The sequence below is a fragment of the Procambarus clarkii genome, unplaced genomic scaffold, assembly GCF_040958095.1.
Source record: "Procambarus clarkii isolate CNS0578487 unplaced genomic scaffold, FALCON_Pclarkii_2.0 HiC_scaffold_116, whole genome shotgun sequence".
NCBI classification, from domain to species: domain Eukaryota; kingdom Metazoa; phylum Arthropoda; class Malacostraca; order Decapoda; family Cambaridae; genus Procambarus; species Procambarus clarkii.
This window is the reverse complement of record NW_027189149.1, coordinates 1,146,120-1,160,588: the sequence shown is the minus strand read 5'-3', so window position 1 is coordinate 1,160,588 and position 14,469 is coordinate 1,146,120. Positions and strand designations below refer to the sequence as shown.

The following is a 14,469-nucleotide window of genomic DNA, read 5'->3' as shown; positions in this document are numbered from 1 at the left end:
AATGAGAGGGGCGAGAGTGCAGGTGCGCTTGAACTTGGGTGGGTTCTGGGTTTCTTTGACGTATATATTATAGGTGAATGCGTGCATCGAATGCTCGATTGAAGTATATAAATACACATTGTTAGTGTGTATTGAGGTAAATGATGGATTGTAAAGCTAATCAAGACACTAGAATTCACTTTGAGGCTAGTGGCCGACTGGCAAGCGTGGAAGTGGCAAACGATCGTTGAGTTGCCGTGTAAGAGCACACCAAAGCAACACCTCCCTCCCTCCATCTCAACTCGAATTTCGTCTTTATTACGCATTGGTACAGTGCAGCAATGGTAAATTAAATAGATAAACGTCTAATCTTGATGTGTGTGTGAATATAATTTCGCCGTCAAAGCCGACTAAGGAATTCCGAGTGATATACACACCACTCCACCCTCACTCACAAGGGAGAGTGAGTAAGTAATTTCGTAAAAAAAAGAGAAGAGCATGCCAACAATGGGTAACTATTATAGTTAGGTTCTCGATCATAGTAAACCCGTTGATTTAGAGTTGATTTGCACAATGACTACGTCATATTAGATGCCATTTAAATACCAAATCCAGTTCTCCACTAAATGCAGACACAAGTCTAACACTATTCAACCCATCTCTACCAGCCTTTCATAACAAACCACTAAGCTACCTAAACCAGTTTCCACACTTATATAAATAGAGAAAAACTTCACCCTATATAACCTATCTCAGAAAACAAACAAAATCAATTAAAATTGCACTAACTGGCAACCCCCCATTCATAAAATCAACTTCTTTCCTTCCACACCAACCATCGTATTTCTTTGCTCGCACATAATCTTTAATCTAAAGTTATTAAATGATATTACTCACCTCACTCTCCTTCTTTCTCCTTCTTTCTCCTTCCTTCCTTCCTTCCTTCCTTCCTTCCTTCCTTCCTTCCTTCCTTCCTTCCTTCCTTCCTTCCTTCCTTCCTTCCTTCTCTCTAACTCGTTGCAGTTGTTCAGCTTCGACCCATCAAACCCGGACTCGACTGACTCACTTCTGCTGCTCGTTCCAAGGCTTTTTCCTCATACGATGTTGGCTGGTGTGAAGTAATTACTGCAATTCAAATTAACACGATTCATTAATGTACATAACCAATTAACATAATCGTCTCCTACTTGATTTTGACTAGTTGATAGGGTTGTTTTTGGTCTCCCCGAAGGGAGTGGACCGATCCCAGAGGTACTGCAATACCGGGCCGATCCGCGGCAAAGGTGGAGCAAGCTCCTAGCACTTCGCCATGTTGCAAAAATCAGTTTAATATCGAGGATCCCACATGGGGATCGTATCAGATATTAAGCTGATAAGAACAGATACTACACTTTGATCTTAGCCAAAAGGCCGAGAAGCGATAGGATGCATGGTTGCTCTGCAACACCAGGCAACAATTGCGGCTAGAAACCACGTAGCGAGTTTCAATTGCAAAAGGGCATGTGATTATCGTTGAGTAATATTCGAATTCAAGCATACATATAAACGCCATGCAGTAAAGGCTTTAACCATTTCTTACCTGATCAATGAATTTATATATATATATATATGCAAATTCATGATATTACATGGTTTCATTCATGAGTAGTGAATATGTAACTGGCGGCAAAGTGGTAAACAGACTCGCGTGGCGTTTCACGAATTCGCTCCTGGCCAGGGAGTATAGCGCTTAACTCTAATACATAAACCTCCATTTGTCATGTGTCTTAAGGTAGCTACAGCTTTTGAAAAGTACAATAACGAATTAAAAGTGCAAGGGGCCTGTTACGCCAACGCTCGTCAAAAAATATAAATAGGAGACGTTCTCTCTCTGATACCATAACAGAAAACGAACAGCACTATTACGCGCCAACTATTCCATTTTTGTATATATATCACGACTTTTTCACATCTAACACTTTGCTTGATACATCGTTTTCATAAACCGGAGACGAGGCGAAGCGAGGCAGGGCTGGGTGGCGAGAGGCTAGAGGCTAGAGGCTAGAGGCTAGAGGCGAGAGGCGAGAGGCGAGAGGCGAGAGAGCGAGAGACGAGAGACGAGAGACGAGAGACGAGAGACGAGAGACGAGAGACGAGAGACGAGAGACTAGAGACTAGAGACTAGAGACGAGAGACGAGAGACGAGAGACTAGAGACTAGAGACTAGAGACTAGAGACTAGAGACGAGAGACGAGAGACGAGAGACGAGAGACGTGACGTGACGCCATGCCATGCCATGCCATGCCATGCCATTCAATGCCTTGTGATTCAATACCATGCAGTTCAATGCGATGCGATGCAATGACATGCGATTCGATGCCATGCGAGGCGAGGCGAGGCGATGCATCATCTAACATAACGTGATTCCCTGGAAAACGACTCTGTTGTTGAATGAACAACAAAGTTAAGATATAAGAAGATGTAAGTAATTCGAGAAGTCTGAGTACTGTAGGTACTATAGCAAATTCATTGCTTAATATATGTGAATGTGAATGTGTAAGGAATCCATCCATCGCTTTTACCGAGTATACAAATACTCGCTCATTGTTGGTGTTTAGGGAGGTAAATGAAGTATTGCAAAGCTAATTACGAAACTAGCTTTCACAATGACACATTTGGTGGTTGGTCGCTCGCTTTGCAAATTATAGTAGATTCTATATCAATTTTATTCGTTATTTTACGTGAATGAATGAATGAATGAATGAATGAATGAATGAATGAATGAATGAATGAATGAATGAATGAATGAATGAATGAATGAATGTGTGCCTGCTTACATTGCCTAAATAAAATATGTAAATATACAGACGGTGGTGGCGTTTAGAGAGGTGAATGAATCATTTGAAATCTAATTAGGAAACAAGCATTCAAATGGAGAGGGGCGAGAGTGCAGGTGCGCTTGAACTTGGGTGGGTTCTGGGTTTCTTTGACGTATATATTATAGGTGAATGCGTGCATCGAATGCTCGATTGAAGTATATAAATACACATTGTTAGTGTGTATTGAGGTAAATGATGGATTGTAAAGCTAATCAAGACACTAGAATTCACTTTGAGGCTAGTGGCCGACTGGCAAGCGTGGAAGTGGCAAACGATCGTTGAGTTGCCGTGTAAGAGCACACCAAAGCAACACCTCCCTCCCTCCATCTCAACTCGAATTTCGTCTTTATTACGCATTGGTACAGTGCAGCAATGGTAAATTAAATAGATAAACGTCTAATCTTGATGTGTGTGTGAATATAATTTCGCCGTCAAAGCCGACTAAGGAATTCCGAGTGATATACACACCACTCCACCCTCACTCACAAGGGAGAGTGAGTAAGTAATTTCGTAAAAAAAAGAGAAGAGCATGCCAACAATGGGTAACTATTATAGTTAGGTTCTCGATCATAGTAAACCCGTTGATTTAGAGTTGATTTGCACAATGACTACGTCATATTAGATGCCATTTAAATACCAAATCCAGTTCTCCACTAAATGCAGACACAAGTCTAACACTATTCAACCCATCTCTACCAGCCTTTTCATAACAAACCACTAAGCTACCTAAACCAGTTTCCACACTTATATAAATAGAGAAAAACTTCACCCTATATAACCTATCTCAGAAAACAAACAAAATCAATTAAAATTGCACTAACTGGCAACCCCCCATTCATAAAATCAACTTCTTTCCTTCCACACCAACCATCGTATTTCTTTGCTCGCACATAATCTTTAATCTAAAGTTATTAAATGATATTACTCACCTCACTCTCCTTCTTTCTCCTTCTTTCTCCTTCCTTCCTTCCTTCCTTCCTTCCTTCCTTCCTTCCTTCCTTCCTTCCTTCCTTCCTTCCTTCCTTCCTTCCTTCCTTCCTTCTCTCTAACTCGTTGCAGTTGTTCAGCTTCGACCCATCAAACCCGGACTCGACTGACTCACTTCTGCTGCTCGTTCCAAGGCTTTTTCCTCATACGATGTTGGCTGGTGTGAAGTAATTACTGCAATTCAAATTAACACGATTCATTAATGTACATAACCAATTAACATAATCGTCTCCTACTTGATTTTGACTAGTTGATAGGGTTGTTTTTGGTCTCCCCGAAGGGAGTGGACCGATCCCAGAGGTACTGCAATACCGGGCCGATCCGCGGCAAAGGTGGAGCAAGCTCCTAGCACTTCGCCATGTTGCAAAAATCAGTTTAATATCGAGGATCCCACATGGGGATCGTATCAGATATTAAGCTGATAAGAACAGATACTACACTTTGATCTTAGCCAAAAGGCCGAGAAGCGATAGGATGCATGGTTGCTCTGCAACACCAGGCAACAATTGCGGCTAGAAACCACGTAGCGAGTTTCAATTGCAAAAGGGCATGTGATTATCGTTGAGTAATATTCGAATTCAAGCATACATATAAACGCCATGCAGTAAAGGCTTTAACCATTTCTTACCTGATCAATGAATTTATATATATATATATATGCAAATTCATGATATTACATGGTTTCATTCATGAGTAGTGAATATGTAACTGGCGGCAAAGTGGTAAACAGACTCGCGTGGCGTTTCACGAATTCGCTCCTGGCCAGGGAGTATAGCGCTTAACTCTAATACATAAACCTCCATTTGTCATGTGTCTTAAGGTAGCTACAGCTTTTGAAAAGTACAATAACGAATTAAAAGTGCAAGGGGCCTGTTACGCCAACGCTCGTCAAAAAATATAAATAGGAGACGTTCTCTCTCTGATACCATAACAGAAAACGAACAGCACTATTACGCGCCAACTATTCCATTTTTGTATATATATCACGACTTTTTCACATCTAACACTTTGCTTGATACATCGTTTTCATAAACCGGAGACGAGGCGAAGCGAGGCAGGGCTGGGTGGCGAGAGGCTAGAGGCTAGAGGCTAGAGGCTAGAGGCGAGAGGCGAGAGGCGAGAGGCGAGAGACGAGAGACGAGAGACGAGAGACGAGAGACGAGAGACGAGAGACGAGAGACGAGAGACGAGAGACTAGAGACTAGAGACTAGAGACGAGAGACGAGAGACGAGAGACTAGAGACTAGAGACTAGAGACTAGAGACTAGAGACGAGAGACGAGAGACGAGAGACGAGAGACGTGACGTGACGCCATGCCATGCCATGCCATGCCATGCCATTCAATGCCTTGTGATTCAATACCATGCAGTTCAATGCGATGCGATGCAATGACATGCGATTCGATGCCATGCGAGGCGAGGCGAGGCGATGCATCATCTAACATAACGTGATTCCCTGGAAAACGACTCTGTTGTTGAATGAACAACAAAGTTAAGATATAAGAAGATGTAAGTAATTCGAGAAGTCTGAGTACTGTAGGTACTATAGCAAATTCATTGCTTAATATATGTGAATGTGAATGTGTAAGGAATCCATCCATCGCTTTTACCGAGTATACAAATACTCGCTCATTGTTGGTGTTTAGGGAGGTAAATGAAGTATTGCAAAGCTAATTACGAAACTAGCTTTCACAATGACACATTTGGTGGTTGGTCGCTCGCTTTGCAAATTATAGTAGATTCTATATCAATTTTATTCGTTATTTTACGTGAATGAATGAATGAATGAATGAATGAATGAATGAATGAATGAATGAATGAATGAATGAATGAATGAATGAATGAATGTGTGCCTGCTTACATTGCCTAAATAAAATATGTAAATATACAGACGGTGGTGGCGTTTAGAGAGGTGAATGAATCATTTGAAATCTAATTAGGAAACAAGCATTCAAATGGAGAGGGGCGAGAGTGCAGGTGCGCTTGAACTTGGGTGGGTTCTGGGTTTCTTTGACGTATATATTATAGGTGAATGCGTGCATCGAATGCTCGATTGAAGTATATAAATACACATTGTTAGTGTGTATTGAGGTAAATGATGGATTGTAAAGCTAATCAAGACACTAGAATTCACTTTGAGGCTAGTGGCCGACTGGCAAGCGTGGAAGTGGCAAACGATCGTTGAGTTGCCGTGTAAGAGCACACCAAAGCAACACCTCCCTCCCTCCATCTCAACTCGAATTTCGTCTTTATTACGCATTGGTACAGTGCAGCAATGGTAAATTAAATAGATAAACGTCTAATCTTGATGTGTGTGTGAATATAATTTCGCCGTCAAAGCCGACTAAGGAATTCCGAGTGATATACACACCACTCCACCCTCACTCACAAGGGAGAGTGAGTAAGTAATTTCGTAAAAAAAAGAGAAGAGCATGCCAACAATGGGTAACTATTATAGTTAGGTTCTCGATCATAGTAAACCCGTTGATTTAGAGTTGATTTGCACAATGACTACGTCATATTAGATGCCATTTAAATACCAAATCCAGTTCTCCACTAAATGCAGACACAAGTCTAACACTATTCAACCCATCTCTACCAGCCTTTTCATAACAAACCACTAAGCTACCTAAACCAGTTTCCACACTTATATAAATAGAGAAAAACTTCACCCTATATAACCTATCTCAGAAAACAAACAAAATCAATTAAAATTGCACTAACTGGCAACCCCCCATTCATAAAATCAACTTCTTTCCTTCCACACCAACCATCGTATTTCTTTGCTCGCACATAATCTTTAATCTAAAGTTATTAAATGATATTACTCACCTCACTCTCCTTCTTTCTCCTTCTTTCTCCTTCCTTCCTTCCTTCCTTCCTTCCTTCCTTCCTTCCTTCCTTCCTTCCTTCCTTCCTTCCTTCCTTCCTTCCTTCCTTCTCTCTAACTCGTTGCAGTTGTTCAGCTTCGACCCATCAAACCCGGACTCGACTGACTCACTTCTGCTGCTCGTTCCAAGGCTTTTTCCTCATACGATGTTGGCTGGTGTGAAGTAATTACTGCAATTCAAATTAACACGATTCATTAATGTACATAACCAATTAACATAATCGTCTCCTACTTGATTTTGACTAGTTGATAGGGTTGTTTTTGGTCTCCCCGAAGGGAGTGGACCGATCCCAGAGGTACTGCAATACCGGGCCGATCCGCGGCAAAGGTGGAGCAAGCTCCTAGCACTTCGCCATGTTGCAAAAATCAGTTTAATATCGAGGATCCCACATGGGGATCGTATCAGATATTAAGCTGATAAGAACAGATACTACACTTTGATCTTAGCCAAAAGGCCGAGAAGCGATAGGATGCATGGTTGCTCTGCAACACCAGGCAACAATTGCGGCTAGAAACCACGTAGCGAGTTTCAATTGCAAAAGGGCATGTGATTATCGTTGAGTAATATTCGAATTCAAGCATACATATAAACGCCATGCAGTAAAGGCTTTAACCATTTCTTACCTGATCAATGAATTTATATATATATATATATGCAAATTCATGATATTACATGGTTTCATTCATGAGTAGTGAATATGTAACTGGCGGCAAAGTGGTAAACAGACTCGCGTGGCGTTTCACGAATTCGCTCCTGGCCAGGGAGTATAGCGCTTAACTCTAATACATAAACCTCCATTTGTCATGTGTCTTAAGGTAGCTACAGCTTTTGAAAAGTACAATAACGAATTAAAAGTGCAAGGGGCCTGTTACGCCAACGCTCGTCAAAAAATATAAATAGGAGACGTTCTCTCTCTGATACCATAACAGAAAACGAACAGCACTATTACGCGCCAACTATTCCATTTTTGTATATATATCACGACTTTTTCACATCTAACACTTTGCTTGATACATCGTTTTCATAAACCGGAGACGAGGCGAAGCGAGGCAGGGCTGGGTGGCGAGAGGCTAGAGGCTAGAGGCTAGAGGCTAGAGGCGAGAGGCGAGAGGCGAGAGGCGAGAGGCGAGAGACGAGAGACGAGAGACGAGAGACGAGAGACGAGAGACGAGAGACGAGAGACGAGAGACTAGAGACTAGAGACTAGAGACGAGAGACGAGAGACGAGAGACTAGAGACTAGAGACTAGAGACTAGAGACTAGAGACGAGAGACGAGAGACGAGAGACGAGAGACGTGACGTGACGCCATGCCATGCCATGCCATGCCATGCCATTCAATGCCTTGTGATTCAATACCATGCAGTTCAATGCGATGCGATGCAATGACATGCGATTCGATGCCATGCGAGGCGAGGCGAGGCGATGCATCATCTAACATAACGTGATTCCCTGGAAAACGACTCTGTTGTTGAATGAACAACAAAGTTAAGATATAAGAAGATGTAAGTAATTCGAGAAGTCTGAGTACTGTAGGTACTATAGCAAATTCATTGCTTAATATATGTGAATGTGAATGTGTAAGGAATCCATCCATCGCTTTTACCGAGTATACAAATACTCGCTCATTGTTGGTGTTTAGGGAGGTAAATGAAGTATTGCAAAGCTAATTACGAAACTAGCTTTCACAATGACACATTTGGTGGTTGGTCGCTCGCTTTGCAAATTATAGTAGATTCTATATCAATTTTATTCGTTATTTTACGTGAATGAATGAATGAATGAATGAATGAATGAATGAATGAATGAATGAATGAATGAATGAATGAATGAATGAATGAATGTGTGCCTGCTTACATTGCCTAAATAAAATATGTAAATATACAGACGGTGGTGGCGTTTAGAGAGGTGAATGAATCATTTGAAATCTAATTAGGAAACAAGCATTCAAATGGAGAGGGGCGAGAGTGCAGGTGCGCTTGAACTTGGGTGGGTTCTGGGTTTCTTTGACGTATATATTATAGGTGAATGCGTGCATCGAATGCTCGATTGAAGTATATAAATACACATTGTTAGTGTGTATTGAGGTAAATGATGGATTGTAAAGCTAATCAAGACACTAGAATTCACTTTGAGGCTAGTGGCCGACTGGCAAGCGTGGAAGTGGCAAACGATCGTTGAGTTGCCGTGTAAGAGCACACCAAAGCAACACCTCCCTCCCTCCATCTCAACTCGAATTTCGTCTTTATTACGCATTGGTACAGTGCAGCAATGGTAAATTAAATAGATAAACGTCTAATCTTGATGTGTGTGTGAATATAATTTCGCCGTCAAAGCCGACTAAGGAATTCCGAGTGATATACACACCACTCCACCCTCACTCACAAGGGAGAGTGAGTAAGTAATTTCGTAAAAAAAAGAGAAGAGCATGCCAACAATGGGTAACTATTATAGTTAGGTTCTCGATCATAGTAAACCCGTTGATTTAGAGTTGATTTGCACAATGACTACGTCATATTAGATGCCATTTAAATACCAAATCCAGTTCTCCACTAAATGCAGACACAAGTCTAACACTATTCAACCCATCTCTACCAGCCTTTTCATAACAAACCACTAAGCTACCTAAACCAGTTTCCACACTTATATAAATAGAGAAAAACTTCACCCTATATAACCTATCTCAGAAAACAAACAAAATCAATTAAAATTGCACTAACTGGCAACCCCCCATTCATAAAATCAACTTCTTTCCTTCCACACCAACCATCGTATTTCTTTGCTCGCACATAATCTTTAATCTAAAGTTATTAAATGATATTACTCACCTCACTCTCCTTCTTTCTCCTTCTTTCTCCTTCCTTCCTTCCTTCCTTCCTTCCTTCCTTCCTTCCTTCCTTCCTTCCTTCCTTCCTTCCTTCCTTCCTTCCTTCCTTCTCTCTAACTCGTTGCAGTTGTTCAGCTTCGACCCATCAAACCCGGACTCGACTGACTCACTTCTGCTGCTCGTTCCAAGGCTTTTTCCTCATACGATGTTGGCTGGTGTGAAGTAATTACTGCAATTCAAATTAACACGATTCATTAATGTACATAACCAATTAACATAATCGTCTCCTACTTGATTTTGACTAGTTGATAGGGTTGTTTTTGGTCTCCCCGAAGGGAGTGGACCGATCCCAGAGGTACTGCAATACCGGGCCGATCCGCGGCAAAGGTGGAGCAAGCTCCTAGCACTTCGCCATGTTGCAAAAATCAGTTTAATATCGAGGATCCCACATGGGGATCGTATCAGATATTAAGCTGATAAGAACAGATACTACACTTTGATCTTAGCCAAAAGGCCGAGAAGCGATAGGATGCATGGTTGCTCTGCAACACCAGGCAACAATTGCGGCTAGAAACCACGTAGCGAGTTTCAATTGCAAAAGGGCATGTGATTATCGTTGAGTAATATTCGAATTCAAGCATACATATAAACGCCATGCAGTAAAGGCTTTAACCATTTCTTACCTGATCAATGAATTTATATATATATATATATGCAAATTCATGATATTACATGGTTTCATTCATGAGTAGTGAATATGTAACTGGCGGCAAAGTGGTAAACAGACTCGCGTGGCGTTTCACGAATTCGCTCCTGGCCAGGGAGTATAGCGCTTAACTCTAATACATAAACCTCCATTTGTCATGTGTCTTAAGGTAGCTACAGCTTTTGAAAAGTACAATAACGAATTAAAAGTGCAAGGGGCCTGTTACGCCAACGCTCGTCAAAAAATATAAATAGGAGACGTTCTCTCTCTGATACCATAACAGAAAACGAACAGCACTATTACGCGCCAACTATTCCATTTTTGTATATATATCACGACTTTTTCACATCTAACACTTTGCTTGATACATCGTTTTCATAAACCGGAGACGAGGCGAAGCGAGGCAGGGCTGGGTGGCGAGAGGCTAGAGGCTAGAGGCTAGAGGCTAGAGGCGAGAGGCGAGAGGCGAGAGGCGAGAGACGAGAGACGAGAGACGAGAGACGAGAGACGAGAGACGAGAGACGAGAGACGAGAGACGAGAGACTAGAGACTAGAGACTAGAGACGAGAGACGAGAGACGAGAGACTAGAGACTAGAGACTAGAGACTAGAGACTAGAGACGAGAGACGAGAGACGAGAGACGAGAGACGTGACGTGACGCCATGCCATGCCATGCCATGCCATGCCATTCAATGCCTTGTGATTCAATACCATGCAGTTCAATGCGATGCGATGCAATGACATGCGATTCGATGCCATGCGAGGCGAGGCGAGGCGATGCATCATCTAACATAACGTGATTCCCTGGAAAACGACTCTGTTGTTGAATGAACAACAAAGTTAAGATATAAGAAGATGTAAGTAATTCGAGAAGTCTGAGTACTGTAGGTACTATAGCAAATTCATTGCTTAATATATGTGAATGTGAATGTGTAAGGAATCCATCCATCGCTTTTACCGAGTATACAAATACTCGCTCATTGTTGGTGTTTAGGGAGGTAAATGAAGTATTGCAAAGCTAATTACGAAACTAGCTTTCACAATGACACATTTGGTGGTTGGTCGCTCGCTTTGCAAATTATAGTAGATTCTATATCAATTTTATTCGTTATTTTACGTGAATGAATGAATGAATGAATGAATGAATGAATGAATGAATGAATGAATGAATGAATGAATGAATGAATGAATGAATGTGTGCCTGCTTACATTGCCTAAATAAAATATGTAAATATACAGACGGTGGTGGCGTTTAGAGAGGTGAATGAATCATTTGAAATCTAATTAGGAAACAAGCATTCAAATGGAGAGGGGCGAGAGTGCAGGTGCGCTTGAACTTGGGTGGGTTCTGGGTTTCTTTGACGTATATATTATAGGTGAATGCGTGCATCGAATGCTCGATTGAAGTATATAAATACACATTGTTAGTGTGTATTGAGGTAAATGATGGATTGTAAAGCTAATCAAGACACTAGAATTCACTTTGAGGCTAGTGGCCGACTGGCAAGCGTGGAAGTGGCAAACGATCGTTGAGTTGCCGTGTAAGAGCACACCAAAGCAACACCTCCCTCCCTCCATCTCAACTCGAATTTCGTCTTTATTACGCATTGGTACAGTGCAGCAATGGTAAATTAAATAGATAAACGTCTAATCTTGATGTGTGTGTGAATATAATTTCGCCGTCAAAGCCGACTAAGGAATTCCGAGTGATATACACACCACTCCACCCTCACTCACAAGGGAGAGTGAGTAAGTAATTTCGTAAAAAAAAGAGAAGAGCATGCCAACAATGGGTAACTATTATAGTTAGGTTCTCGATCATAGTAAACCCGTTGATTTAGAGTTGATTTGCACAATGACTACGTCATATTAGATGCCATTTAAATACCAAATCCAGTTCTCCACTAAATGCAGACACAAGTCTAACACTATTCAACCCATCTCTACCAGCCTTTTCATAACAAACCACTAAGCTACCTAAACCAGTTTCCACACTTATATAAATAGAGAAAAACTTCACCCTATATAACCTATCTCAGAAAACAAACAAAATCAATTAAAATTGCACTAACTGGCAACCCCCCATTCATAAAATCAACTTCTTTCCTTCCACACCAACCATCGTATTTCTTTGCTCGCACATAATCTTTAATCTAAAGTTATTAAATGATATTACTCACCTCACTCTCCTTCTTTCTCCTTCTTTCTCCTTCCTTCCTTCCTTCCTTCCTTCCTTCCTTCCTTCCTTCCTTCCTTCCTTCCTTCCTTCCTTCCTTCCTTCCTTCCTTCCTTCTCTCTAACTCGTTGCAGTTGTTCAGCTTCGACCCATCAAACCCGGACTCGACTGACTCACTTCTGCTGCTCGTTCCAAGGCTTTTTCCTCATACGATGTTGGCTGGTGTGAAGTAATTACTGCAATTCAAATTAACACGATTCATTAATGTACATAACCAATTAACATAATCGTCTCCTACTTGATTTTGACTAGTTGATAGGGTTGTTTTTGGTCTCCCCGAAGGGAGTGGACCGATCCCAGAGGTACTGCAATACCGGGCCGATCCGCGGCAAAGGTGGAGCAAGCTCCTAGCACTTCGCCATGTTGCAAAAATCAGTTTAATATCGAGGATCCCACATGGGGATCGTATCAGATATTAAGCTGATAAGAACAGATACTACACTTTGATCTTAGCCAAAAGGCCGAGAAGCGATAGGATGCATGGTTGCTCTGCAACACCAGGCAACAATTGCGGCTAGAAACCACGTAGCGAGTTTCAATTGCAAAAGGGCATGTGATTATCGTTGAGTAATATTCGAATTCAAGCATACATATAAACGCCATGCAGTAAAGGCTTTAACCATTTCTTACCTGATCAATGAATTTATATATATATATATATGCAAATTCATGATATTACATGGTTTCATTCATGAGTAGTGAATATGTAACTGGCGGCAAAGTGGTAAACAGACTCGCGTGGCGTTTCACGAATTCGCTCCTGGCCAGGGAGTATAGCGCTTAACTCTAATACATAAACCTCCATTTGTCATGTGTCTTAAGGTAGCTACAGCTTTTGAAAAGTACAATAACGAATTAAAAGTGCAAGGGGCCTGTTACGCCAACGCTCGTCAAAAAATATAAATAGGAGACGTTCTCTCTCTGATACCATAACAGAAAACGAACAGCACTATTACGCGCCAACTATTCCATTTTTGTATATATATCACGACTTTTTCACATCTAACACTTTGCTTGATACATCGTTTTCATAAACCGGAGACGAGGCGAAGCGAGGCAGGGCTGGGTGGCGAGAGGCTAGAGGCTAGAGGCTAGAGGCTAGAGGCGAGAGGCGAGAGGCGAGAGGCGAGAGGCGAGAGACGAGAGACGAGAGACGAGAGACGAGAGACGAGAGACGAGAGACGAGAGACGAGAGACTAGAGACTAGAGACTAGAGACGAGAGACGAGAGACGAGAGACTAGAGACTAGAGACTAGAGACTAGAGACTAGAGACGAGAGACGAGAGACGAGAGACGAGAGACGTGACGTGACGCCATGCCATGCCATGCCATGCCATGCCATTCAATGCCTTGTGATTCAATACCATGCAGTTCAATGCGATGCGATGCAATGACATGCGATTCGATGCCATGCGAGGCGAGGCGAGGCGATGCATCATCTAACATAACGTGATTCCCTGGAAAACGACTCTGTTGTTGAATGAACAACAAAGTTAAGATATAAGAAGATGTAAGTAATTCGAGAAGTCTGAGTACTGTAGGTACTATAGCAAATTCATTGCTTAATATATGTGAATGTGAATGTGTAAGGAATCCATCCATCGCTTTTACCGAGTATACAAATACTCGCTCATTGTTGGTGTTTAGGGAGGTAAATGAAGTATTGCAAAGCTAATTACGAAACTAGCTTTCACAATGACACATTTGGTGGTTGGTCGCTCGCTTTGCAAATTATAGTAGATTCTATATCAATTTTATTCGTTATTTTACGTGAATGAATGAATGAATGAATGAATGAATGAATGAATGAATGAATGAATGAATGAATGAATGAATGAATGAATGAATGTGTGCCTGCTTACATTGCCTAAATAAAATATGTAAATATACAGACGGTGGTGGCGTTTAGAGAGGTGAATGAATCATTTGAAATCTAATTAGGAAACAAGCATTCAAATGGAGAGGGGCGAGAGTGCAGGTGCGCTTGA

The 14,469-nt window shown here is 41.6% G+C and overlaps 5 non-coding genes across 5 annotated transcripts; all 5 read right to left on the bottom strand.

Annotated features, from left to right (window-relative positions):
* Positions 1 to 1,208: 1,208 nt before the first annotated feature.
* Positions 1,209 to 1,401, bottom strand: LOC138360692 (U2 spliceosomal RNA). The gene has a single exon (XR_011226582.1). It is a non-coding gene; the product is annotated as a U2 spliceosomal RNA (small nuclear RNA).
* Positions 1,402 to 4,102: 2,701 nt separating this feature from the next.
* On the bottom strand, positions 4,103 to 4,295 carry LOC138360691 (U2 spliceosomal RNA). Its single transcript, XR_011226581.1, has one exon. It is a non-coding gene; the product is annotated as a U2 spliceosomal RNA (small nuclear RNA).
* A 2,692-nt stretch (positions 4,296 to 6,987) lies between these two features.
* Positions 6,988 to 7,180, bottom strand: LOC138360690 (U2 spliceosomal RNA). The gene has a single exon (XR_011226580.1). It is a non-coding gene; the product is annotated as a U2 spliceosomal RNA (small nuclear RNA).
* A 2,692-nt stretch (positions 7,181 to 9,872) lies between these two features.
* LOC138360688 (U2 spliceosomal RNA) lies at positions 9,873 to 10,065 on the bottom strand. Its single transcript, XR_011226578.1, has one exon. It is a non-coding gene; the product is annotated as a U2 spliceosomal RNA (small nuclear RNA).
* Positions 10,066 to 12,761: 2,696 nt separating this feature from the next.
* Positions 12,762 to 12,954, bottom strand: LOC138360687 (U2 spliceosomal RNA). The gene has a single exon (XR_011226577.1). It is a non-coding gene; the product is annotated as a U2 spliceosomal RNA (small nuclear RNA).
* Between the last annotated feature and the right edge of the window lie 1,515 nt (positions 12,955 to 14,469).